The sequence below is a fragment of the Protopterus annectens genome, chromosome 3.part0 (genome assembly GCF_019279795.1).
Source record: "Protopterus annectens isolate FY-2018-M chromosome 3.part0, PAN1.0, whole genome shotgun sequence".
Taxonomy (NCBI): domain Eukaryota; kingdom Metazoa; phylum Chordata; order Ceratodontiformes; family Protopteridae; genus Protopterus; species Protopterus annectens.
This window is the reverse complement of record NC_056731.1, coordinates 254,399,462-254,410,459: the sequence shown is the minus strand read 5'-3', so window position 1 is coordinate 254,410,459 and position 10,998 is coordinate 254,399,462.

Sequence of the window (10,998 nt, the reverse complement as noted above, 5' to 3'; positions counted from 1 at the left end):
TCACAAAACCAAGGAGCTAGAGATTCCTTCTCTGACAGACCCTACCAGGGCTCCTGAAAGAGGCCAGATTGTCTCCTGTGGAAGCAATTGGGGGTTGATTATCCATTCACCAGACACCCTGGCTAGAGATAAGAAAAGATACTTGTGTGCAGGGGATCATTTCCAGAGGTTGTATAATCCCCTTTTTCCTTCCATCCCCAACTATATGAAAAATTCCCAATGTTCCACCCAGTCAGAGGAAAGAAGAAGCAATTCAAATATAAAAGCTGCTAGAAAAAAAGAGTCATCCATGAGGTCCCACTAGACCAAATATAATCCAGAACTTGCTCAAGATTATTTTTAGTGCCAAAGAAAATAGGGGAATGGAGACCAATTTTGGATCGCATTATTTATTTATTTATTTTATTTTACATTTGTTAACCGGGAGAGTCCGACTGGATACATGTCCATTTTCAGCGGAGGCCCTGGGAGAAAAGCTCCAAGTACATAACAGACATATGAACATTGTTAATGCAAAAAAAGGAAGATAGTTGAGTTCTAAATACAATATAAAGATACATCACATCTTGGGAAAAAAAAAAACAACAGCAGCATATAAAAAAAAAAACATAGGTCAGTTACAAAGGCCTTGTTAAAAAGCGGTTAAGGATAGTGAGGTAAGAGAAGGGTAAATGATAGTGGTTAATCAGGTTTGGAACAGGGACATTGCCAGAGAGTATTGAGATGGGGTTTAAGCTTTTTTTTTGAATTGTAGGAGTGAGGGTTCTGAGGTGAGCATGGTCGGTAGGGAGTTCCACATTTTACCTACAAAGTTTGAGAATAGAGAATCCCCAGCAGAATTATTGGCTTTGGTAGTTTGAGCTAAGATCTTATTGGAGGAGCGTAAAGACTGCAGGTTAATATAGGGGTTAATGATGTTTTTCAGAGCTGGTGTTTTCTCTGGGTGATACAGTATCTGGTGAGCCGTTTTGAGTTGGTTGAAATGGAGTTGGCTGGAAAACTCTAACCACCCTAGTTGCTTCAAGTTAGTGCAGTGGTGCGTTCTAAAGGTGGAATTTGTGGCAAATCTAGCTATGTGATTGTAACAAGAAGCAAGTTTGTTAAGGGTTGTCTTGTTTAGGTTTGTAAAGAGGGGAAGGCATAGAAAAGAGTTGATAGTAGGTGTGTGCTGGCAATTGTAATTTTAGCGTGAGGGAGTGAGAAAGTGTTTTACTTTATAGAGAGAGCTAAGCTTTTTATTGGCGGTTTTGATGGTAAGATTGAAATGGGTGTCAAATTTAAGGGAGTTATCAATGGTAACACCTAATAGCTTTGTGTGAGCTTCTGGTGATATAGTGATTCCATTGGAGGATGTAATAGAGAAGGTGTGGGGAAGAGTCTTGTTAGTGGGTGAGAAAGTAAGTAGTTTTGTTTTGTTGGGGTTGAGAACTAGTTGTCGACTTGAGAACCATTTTCTATTAGGTTGAAGGTGTCTTGGGTTGAAGCAGTGAGGTCTGCCAGGTTGGAGGCAGTGCTGATGATAGTCGAATCATCTGCATATTGAATGCATGTGGCATGGGGGTGATTGTGGGCAGGTCATTAACAAAGATGGTGAAGAGAAGAGGGCCAAGAATAGATCCTTGGGGAACTCCAAGTGTAACAGGTAGGCATGTAGATAATTTGTCCTGCCATAGAACAGCCTGTTGCCTATTGGACAGGTAGGATTGGAACCATTTCAGTGGAATTGCTGAGTGATAGTTTTTTTAATGTATGGAAGAGTTGAATGTGGTTCACCATATCAAAGGCCTTGGAGAGGTCTAAGAAAAGAGCAGATGATAGTTTATTATTGTTTCTGAAGTTATTGATGGTATTAGAAAAGGATAGTAGGGCTGATGTGGTACTGTGATTTGGCCTGAAGCCATGTTGGGAGTTAGCTAGAATTTTATTTTTGGTGAGGTGTTCCATCAGTTGTTTGTGGACACACTTTTCCATAATTTTGGCCAGGGGTGAGAGTATAGCTATAGGTCTGTAGTTGGTTAGCTCTAGTGAGCTACCACCTTTATGGAGAGGAATAATGTGGGACATTTTCCATATGGAGGGATGACTTCTGACAAGGTACGGTTTATGATTATGGAGACGGATAGGAAATGGCCTCAGCTGCTTTTTGCAGAAACTCAGCTGGGAGAAGGTCAGCTGCTAGCTTAGTGGGTTTTAGTTTTTTTAAGAGGAGATGTTATAAAGGATATGGGTACTGGATCGAAGGTAAATAGATGATCTGATGTAGTTGTAGTATTCTGCTGGCATGGGTAGTGGAGTGGGCTGGTTGTTTGTTTGAATTGTGTGGCCAGGGATTGTATAGTTTCTGTGAAGAAACTATTGAATGTGTTAGCAATGTTTACAGGGCACTGTTGTTTGCAAGTTGTTGGAGTGGGGGTGGTTGCCTGGCCTGGGTGCAGGAGCTTGTTTAAGCCTGCCCAGAATTTTTGTGGATTATTAAGGTGTTTGTGTTGGAGGTGGAGGAAGAAGTTTTTTTTATCATTTAAGATCATTCTTTTAGTTTCATTTCTAAGTTGCTGGAAGGTTTGGTGGGAGTGTGGGTCTTTAGAGGTACGCCATGTGACCCACATCTTGTTTCTAGATAGGATTTTGGATTTTGTTTCCTTAGAGAGCCATGGTGCGGTTTTGGTTTTAGTTCTAATGGACCGTATTGGAGCATGGGAATCTAGAATCTTGAGGAAGGTGGTGTTGAAGTAGATAACTGCCTCTTCAAGAGTAAGAGACTTGAGTATTGTCCAGTTGTGGGCTTTAAGTTCAGTTTGAAAAATGGAGGCGTTGAATTTATTATTATTCCTGATTTTTTTTATGGTTGTAAGAAGGGGTGATTTTCTTGAATTTGATAACATAGGTGAGTAAGTGATCACTCATGTCCTCTGGGTGAGTACCTGCTGAGTACTGGTCAGGATCTTTATTAGCAAGGATCCAGTCCAGGATGCTGTCTTTGTTTTGGGGTTTACCTAGTCTGGTAGGAGTGGATATGAGCTGAGAAAAGCCATGTAGATTTATGCTGCTAGATGGGGAGCTAGATGAGAAGGAATTCCAATCGATGTTGAAGTCACCTAACACTATGGATTCCTGGGGGTGAGTTTGAGTTAACCAGTGGAGAAAGTCCTCTAAGGTTTTGTTATTATTGTTGCCTGGGGATGTAAATACATGCTATATTTATGCTTTTATGTTTGTTTGGTTGAAGTTTTACAAGTAGAATTTCGGCATTGTTTGTTAGGAGGGGTTGTGGAGAGGCAAGGGAGATTTGTAATGTATTTTTGTAGAGTATGGCTACACAGCCACCTTTACGAGTTATTCGGTCTGCTCTTAGTATATCATACCCTGGTAGGATTATCTGTGTGTCTTTCGTACTTGGTTTAAGCCAGGTTTCTGTGAGACATAGTAGGTCTGGGGAACAAGTAGCTAAAAGGGCATGTAGGTTGTGAATCTTATTTTTACACTTCTGATGTTTAGATGACAGGTCAGAAGAGAGTTAAAGGGTCTAGAGTTTAGATTGAGAAGTGGAGGGGAGGATAGGGTGGAATTACAATTGAGTGGAGGGAAGGGCCAGGGTTGGGGTGGATATCACCATCTGTGGCTAGTCTGTGATTCAGAGTGGTAATGAATTTGAGGGCTTTGAGTAGAAGTTTGTAGTAATGTTTATCATTTGGCCTAATATTGGTAGGTTTGATAATTACATAGCGTTCGAGTTCTAACAAGGTGGGTGAGTAGGGAGTCGAGTCATGGCCTCTGTTGTTAATTATGGGTGAGGGGTTGGTTTGGTAGCCTGGGTGGTGGAAGCCTATGTAAGACCAGGTTTCATATAGGGTAGCTAGGTAAGGGACAAGTAGGAGGGGAAAAAGAGTTAGTATGATAAGCTTCCTGGGTGGTGTCATATTCCGTTTGATCATAGAGGGCGGTAGTGAGGTACAGGAAGTTAGTGGACAGTAGGGGGAGTGGTTGATTAACTTGAACAAGTCAGTTGAACAAGTCAGTTCGACACTTAAAGTTTCTGATGGCTGATGGTCACAGTTTGGCCCATACTGCCTTTTATAGGCAAGGATGATTGAAAGTGCTCAACAGACTTTCAAGACGCAAGCTATTACATAAAAATGAACAGGTGGACCAGAAGGTCCTTATGCTTCTGGCTGAACCCCAGTCATTACTAGTTTAGAGCTCAGCCCTTTGGTCTCACCACAGCTCCTAGACTATTCACCAAATGCATGGCAGTGGTGGCAACTCACTTGAGACTGCAGGGATTCTAGGTAATTCCTTGTTTAGATGACTGGCTCATTACTGCTTCAAAGAGGTATCTGCTCATAATAAAAATAAATCAGGTACTCCTAACATGAACCCTTCTTGGGATCACAATAAACTACAACAAATCTCAGTTGCATCCATCTCAAACACCGAAATTCATAGGAGCACATTTCAATGCAATATCTGCAACAGTCTCTCTTCCCCTAAACAGAGTTCAAACCTTAAGATTCCAAGTTGCAAAAATCATTCACAACACCAAAATTTCAGCCCAATGCATTCTCCAACCCTTAGGGTCAATGTCAGCAGCCATAATTCTTATTACGCTGGCAAAATATCATATGAGCATACTTTATTGGATGCCAGCATCCTCAATGGTCAAGTCTTTATCAGAGTATGTAAGTTCAAATAAGGATCACACAGACATGCAAGAAGTATATTTGGTGGTGGATAAGGTCAGCTCAGCTTTTACAAGGCTGTCCGATCATTCTCCCTCAACCCAAAGCCATAGTGACCACAGACACTTTCTGTATTGGATGGTGGGGCAACTTCCTAGGGAAAACAGTCCAAAGTACTTGGTCCCCTGAAGAGGCCAATTTGCACAGAAATGTCCTGGAGAAGAGCAGTGCTTTTGCCACTGCAAGTTTTTCAGGATGCTCTACCTCTGGGAACAATTGCAATCCAAATGGACAATATGTCAGTAGTTTGGTACATCAACAAACAAGGAGGAATCTGGTCTTATCCCCTATGCTGAGAAGCCCTCAGAGTGTGGCAATGGGCCATCTTATCCAACCACTTTCTAATAGCAATACACATTCCAAGGAAGTCCAACGTGATAGCAGACAAATTGAGCAGGTCCATTCTTCTACCTCATGAGTGGTCTTTCAACAACAAAGTGATGGAAATGATTTTCTATCAATGGGGCAAATCTTGCTGTGATCTTTTTGTGTCTCCCCGAAAAAAAAAAAGCAACAGCTTCTTTGCCCTAATCCCCCCAATAGGGGAATCACAGAGGGACACTCTGCTACACTATTGTCCCTCCATTCTTCTCTATGTTTATCCTATTGATCAATCCTATTGATTCCCAAGTTCCGAAAGAAAGCTGGACAGTTGAAGAGGAAAGTCATCCTCATTGCACCTTACTGGCCTTGACAGGTATGGTCTCCCTTCCTTTGACATCTGTGTCTTCTATGGAACTCCAGATGCTGGTTTCCTTTCTTACAAACATTATTCTCATATTGTTTATTTACATCATTTAGCAAACAAGATCTGAGGGGATGGTGCATTATGGATGGGAGGACCTCAAGGGTTTTATTTGGCCACAAGGTATAGTATCATCTGAGTCAGATCCGAGGACCAGATCTGAACTCAATGGCTGAGGAAGAATGGAAATGGTCAACACAGATGGAATGTTATGGTAAGTACATAACTTATTTTTTTACATCAATATGTATTTTCTGAACAATAAGTACAATTCTCTAATGCCTGGTGTTACTGGCTAGCTTTAATCCTCAATGATTTATTGGAAAATCAAACAATTTATAAGGTACAGGGCAAAAATAAGAGATAAAATCAGGGAATTTCTATAAAATCAGGGATTGTTGATAGTTATGTTTGAAAGACATAGGCAACTGTGAGCTAATCCACAGAAATTGCATTTTTTTCTGTAGCAAATGTTGTTCACACTCTTGCATGTATGCCATATATCTGTTCTGCATATCAGCCCATATGCATGAATTTATGTGGTTTGTACTAAATCTGAGGATCATACTTTTGCAAACTCATTTAAATTCTTTGAAGTTAATATAATGCTTTATGGAGATACTTTTTGAATATATATACTGCGGTGGTTTAAGGTGTGACTGCACAGTGACTAAACTATCATAGATGTATTCGTAAATCTTACAACAACCAGCAAGTATGCTTAACATGTTTCTTTGTATATGGGCATAGTAAGTCTGAGCATCTCAAAAAATCCTTGACCTATGATCTGTTTTTCTACCTTATTACTGTAGCACTGCTACAATTCCTGCTTTCTAACATCCACTTGAGCTGTAATTTGTTGTGAAATATCATAGAATTTACTAGGTGCTACAATCGCTACTGCTTTGCACCACCGGACTCCTGTTTAATTCCTACAATCACAGCCAGGCATCATCATGCTCTAGCACCTTCTTTTCTGGCATTTTTATATATGAAAAGTCTGGGCTGAACTTTAAAAGATATTGCACCATACCAGCAAGCCATATAACAGAACACCTTTCATAGGTTTCTGCATATTCACTATGCCAATGATATTATCAGATTGTGAGTGGAGACCTAAGAATTTATAACATGTTACTTCTGCTTAAAAATTGGTTTGATAAATTTGATGTTTACTTTTATTTTTCAATTTCGGTCCTTTTTACTTTAATCTGTTCAACAACTTTATACGTCACAAACCATGCTCATATGAAGAAACTTCTAAAGTAAAAAATCATTTATCTTGACTATGTCATCTAGCCCTTCACTCTTTTAAGATACTGCTCATTTAAATGATCGGGGCAGATGATACTGAAAAAAGTCAGTTTTAGAAACTTGATCTACCCAGAGGGTGGTTGAATGTGCAAAGATTCAAACTATCTTCCTCAAGCATAATTTCCCAAATCTCTTAATTAGCATCATGTTGAGGAAACTTAGCTTTAGGCACTGTTGCAACAACTTCATTTATGGTTTTAAGCAGATAATGCTCCCTTGTTGCTCCAATTTATTTAATGCTTATGATTGTCCTGCTTTAGAGCTGTTACCATACTATTCACCCACATAGTGGATTCAGTGTGCTTACAAATATACATTAAGCACCCATGCACTTAATTTCTTGTTTGTTTCTGCATTTCAGCAGAACTATGACTCTGTGTACATTTATAATTGATATTGCCTCTGGTGAATTCGGAATACACTACCCTCCTAGTAGAAAGCCTAAATGAGTGAATGAGTTAGAATAACTGCAAGGTATCATCAGTATGTTCAACAACAGTGTAGCATTAATAGTGGTATAGCAATTATTGCATATGCTAGAAGTATCAGCAGTTCTATATATGGAGGATTCTTCATTGGCTCACAACATGCCTGAAACTGTTCTTGCTGGACAGGTAATTTGCCTCTCTCATCCTTTTTAAGGCTAATTAAATACTTTCCAATCTTCCTCACCTATGATATCAAGAAATATTGCACATTCCACTTGCAGTAAGGTACAATTCAGTTTTTTTTTGGTCTTCAGGACTGGCCCAATGACTCACCTTCCTGCACCCAACTGATTTATTCATTCCTTCATCAGAGCAAGATCCATCTTGCTCATTTATCCCCCTGTGGAGGCAAAAGCCTGGTGTAAGGGAGCAAGACAGTCTAATAATCTTTTGGACTGTCCTATCTCCACCTCCGTGGCAGCCTGTGAGCTCTGCCATCATTATATTGAGGGATATGTGCATGTTTCCACACATGTGCAACCTGCCAAGCAAGTGCTACATCACCTGAAGCACAGATATGCTAGGATCTTCATGCTGCGGTGATATACCTACATTCCTGCAGGTGCTACCAATACAATGTGCATGCTGCCTCCCTCCCCAGGATGGGTGAATCAGTGTCATTGACAACCACTTACTCCAATCATCCCTCATTCATTCCATCTAGCACCCATTCTTCTAGTCAAACACAGGTCATCTGAGGTCTGGTTAGGGCTTTATCCCTCTGTGCCATGGGGCTGGATCTGTGCAGCTTAAATTTTTGACTCCAAGGTTTTTATATTTAGACAAGATTTCTTGCAGTTTAAGAACTTTAATGATTCAAGTAAATACATATGAAGTAAAAAAAAATAAGAAATTCAACTGATGGATTGACAATTCAGCAGTACTGAGATGAAAATAAGAGAAACAAGTTACTTGAAGACTACCTCTTCTCGGGAACAGGCTCCCCATCCACATGAAGTAAAGCTCCTCCCTAACGTAATTCAAATTTAACTTGGACAATTGGATAAGGAACAGGAAATTCATCCCTGGTTTACACCTATGTCTCTAATGAACACAGGCAGTCTGTAAATTGTTCATCTCCCAGGTACCTGCTGGTAAATATTTCATCTCCCAAGCTTCTGCTTACACTTATCAAGGGTATCAGAGCTGGTCATATATTTGGGATGCATGGCTAGGCTGAAAAAGGTCCCAGTAGTCGTTAGCATAGTACACACCTATGAAAGTATGAACCCATAAGTCAGAATAGTCACTGAATGTACACAAACCATTGGAATCTGGAGGCCACAGTTTTCGCTTTCTTCTTTTATTTTACTTAGTGTCCTCAAAGGAGACATTTGTAAAATGAAGAACATATCTTTCAAAGTTAAAGACTCTGGTGCAATGCAATACTGCAGCATTTGTTTCCAAAGTAACTTAACTGCAAGATATTTAGATGCAAGTACTATGAGGCTACTGCTGGTAGATGACTGATGTGGATTTTGGATTGGAATTCTTCAGTTAAGGTTTGAATACTTCCATTATATTTTGATTTTTTTATATTACAGTTTGGCTTAGTGTTAAGTTTTTTCTTGGCGTTTTAAAAGTTCTTGGCTATAGTCAGTTAGAAAAAATAATTTTCCATTCACTTATTGAAAATTAATAAAGTGAATGGGAAGAGCTATGAAGTAAATGTATGATTGCCTATGTAGCACATGATGGTTTAATAAAGATGTTTCTTGTTTAAAAAAAGGCAGGAATTGAATAATGTATGTAATATTGCTTCGGTTATATGATACACAGCAGTATATGGGAAGTATAATGCTTGTTATGTTAATATAGTTTGATTACTTATATGAATGTAAACTTGGCTATGTCTCAAGTGATAATTCTGTAAAGGTGCTTGAAAAAAAGAAGTGGGTTTTCTTATTTAGGAAATGTAGCTGCGTGTGATGTAACACTACTGCTAGTGCATGACTGCATTGGATTTTGCATTGGATTTATTAACTTAAGGTTTGGATACTTCCATTATTTTTGGTCTTATAATATTGCTGTTTGCTTGAGTTTTAATTTTGTTTCATCTTAAAGTATTTTTACATGGACCTTTAAAAGTTCTTGGCTAGAGTCAGTTAGAAAAAAAGCATTTCCATTTATTGACTGAAACAGAAATAAATCTAACTGAACAGTGACATGAGTTTAAAAATAGGATGTGTACTGTTTTCAATGCCTCCTAAAGTAAAATACTTTACCTTATTCTATTGAAATATAATTTTGATGGCTGGATGGGAAATCACAAATTATCCCCTGATTTAACACCCATGCCTTTTATGAATAGAAGTAACAAGTGTCAAACCAGATCCTTGTTTTCTGCTCTTCTGGGTTATTCTTATGCAAAATATAATGTTTAAAAACAACAGGAATGCAAGCCTAGGCTTCTTATGAGCCTCTTCTCTAAGAGCTAGTTCCCTGTACCTCCCTAATCTTTTTCCATCCCTATCATCTTTTCCCACTGGACACTTGCATAACTGTCTTTTGCTTGTTACATTCTAAAACTTAATAGATTTGCCCAGCGCTTCCTCCATCAGTGCCTTTTGATGTTATTACACAGTAGTCCACAAGCATCCTGAAAACTAGCCCCCTTACCTTGCCCTTTTTCTGCATTTTTTTACTTACCCCACGTTACACCTTAGTAAACCATGTTAGCCCTAACCCTGCTCCTGCTCCTAATCCTCACATGCATCATAACTGAAACGGTCCTTCCCTTAACACTACCACTACTCAGACAAATATTAGCTGAATGTGGTCGGGTTATAGGTAGGGCACAGGAAAAGGAAATGCATTTGCATTTCTGATGTACACTGAATGTCTATGTATTTTGTTTTTAATAAAGTGAATGGTCGACATAAGTTGATAGATGCTTTGTGTGTTGGTCGAGTAACATGTCCACCATTCATTATATAGTCATTATATATATATATGTGTATATATATATATATATATATATATATATATGTACACACACATATATACACACATATACATATGCAGAGAAAGAGGGAGAAATAGATACATATGGATGTATTACTTTTTGTTTACTAGAGTTTTCATTGCACAGCAAATCATCAAAAAAAGTATTGAAAGTGCATTTCATTAAAAATGCATTTCTTAAAAATCATAGGATCATAGGAAATTTCTAGAATAATGGCCCTAGGGCCCTTACAAGCCTAGCCAAGTTCTACCCTTATTTCCATGATCAGCACCTAATGCTCATGTCCAAGAGGGACACAGGTGGAGCCCCTGGGTTGAATTTATGGTTACGCATCCAATCGTTCTGACTGTGTTTCAAGAGGGCCAATTAGGTGATCTGTTTGACATGAAGTGGGAGTCTGTTCCAAAGATGTGGTAACCTCTGGGAGACAAATCTGCCCCTCCAGCAGGTTCTATTTAGGTCATATGCCAGGTTAAGGTCTTTAGAGCAAGTAACCCATGTACCATTTGACTTGCGGATATACAGCATTTCCAATAAAGCAGGGTCCAAGATTGCCGTATATGCAAGGCAGAGATCACCTCTAAGTAGTCTGTTTGAAACAAAATAAAGTGACAGTGATTTCAGATGACCTACATAGGACAGATGCTGAAGACCTTGAATTTTCCTTGTGAGGAGCTTTTTTTGGTTTCTCCAATTGCTGCAGATGCTTTGAAAGGTACATACCAACAAGGGAGGTTATGACTTCTATTT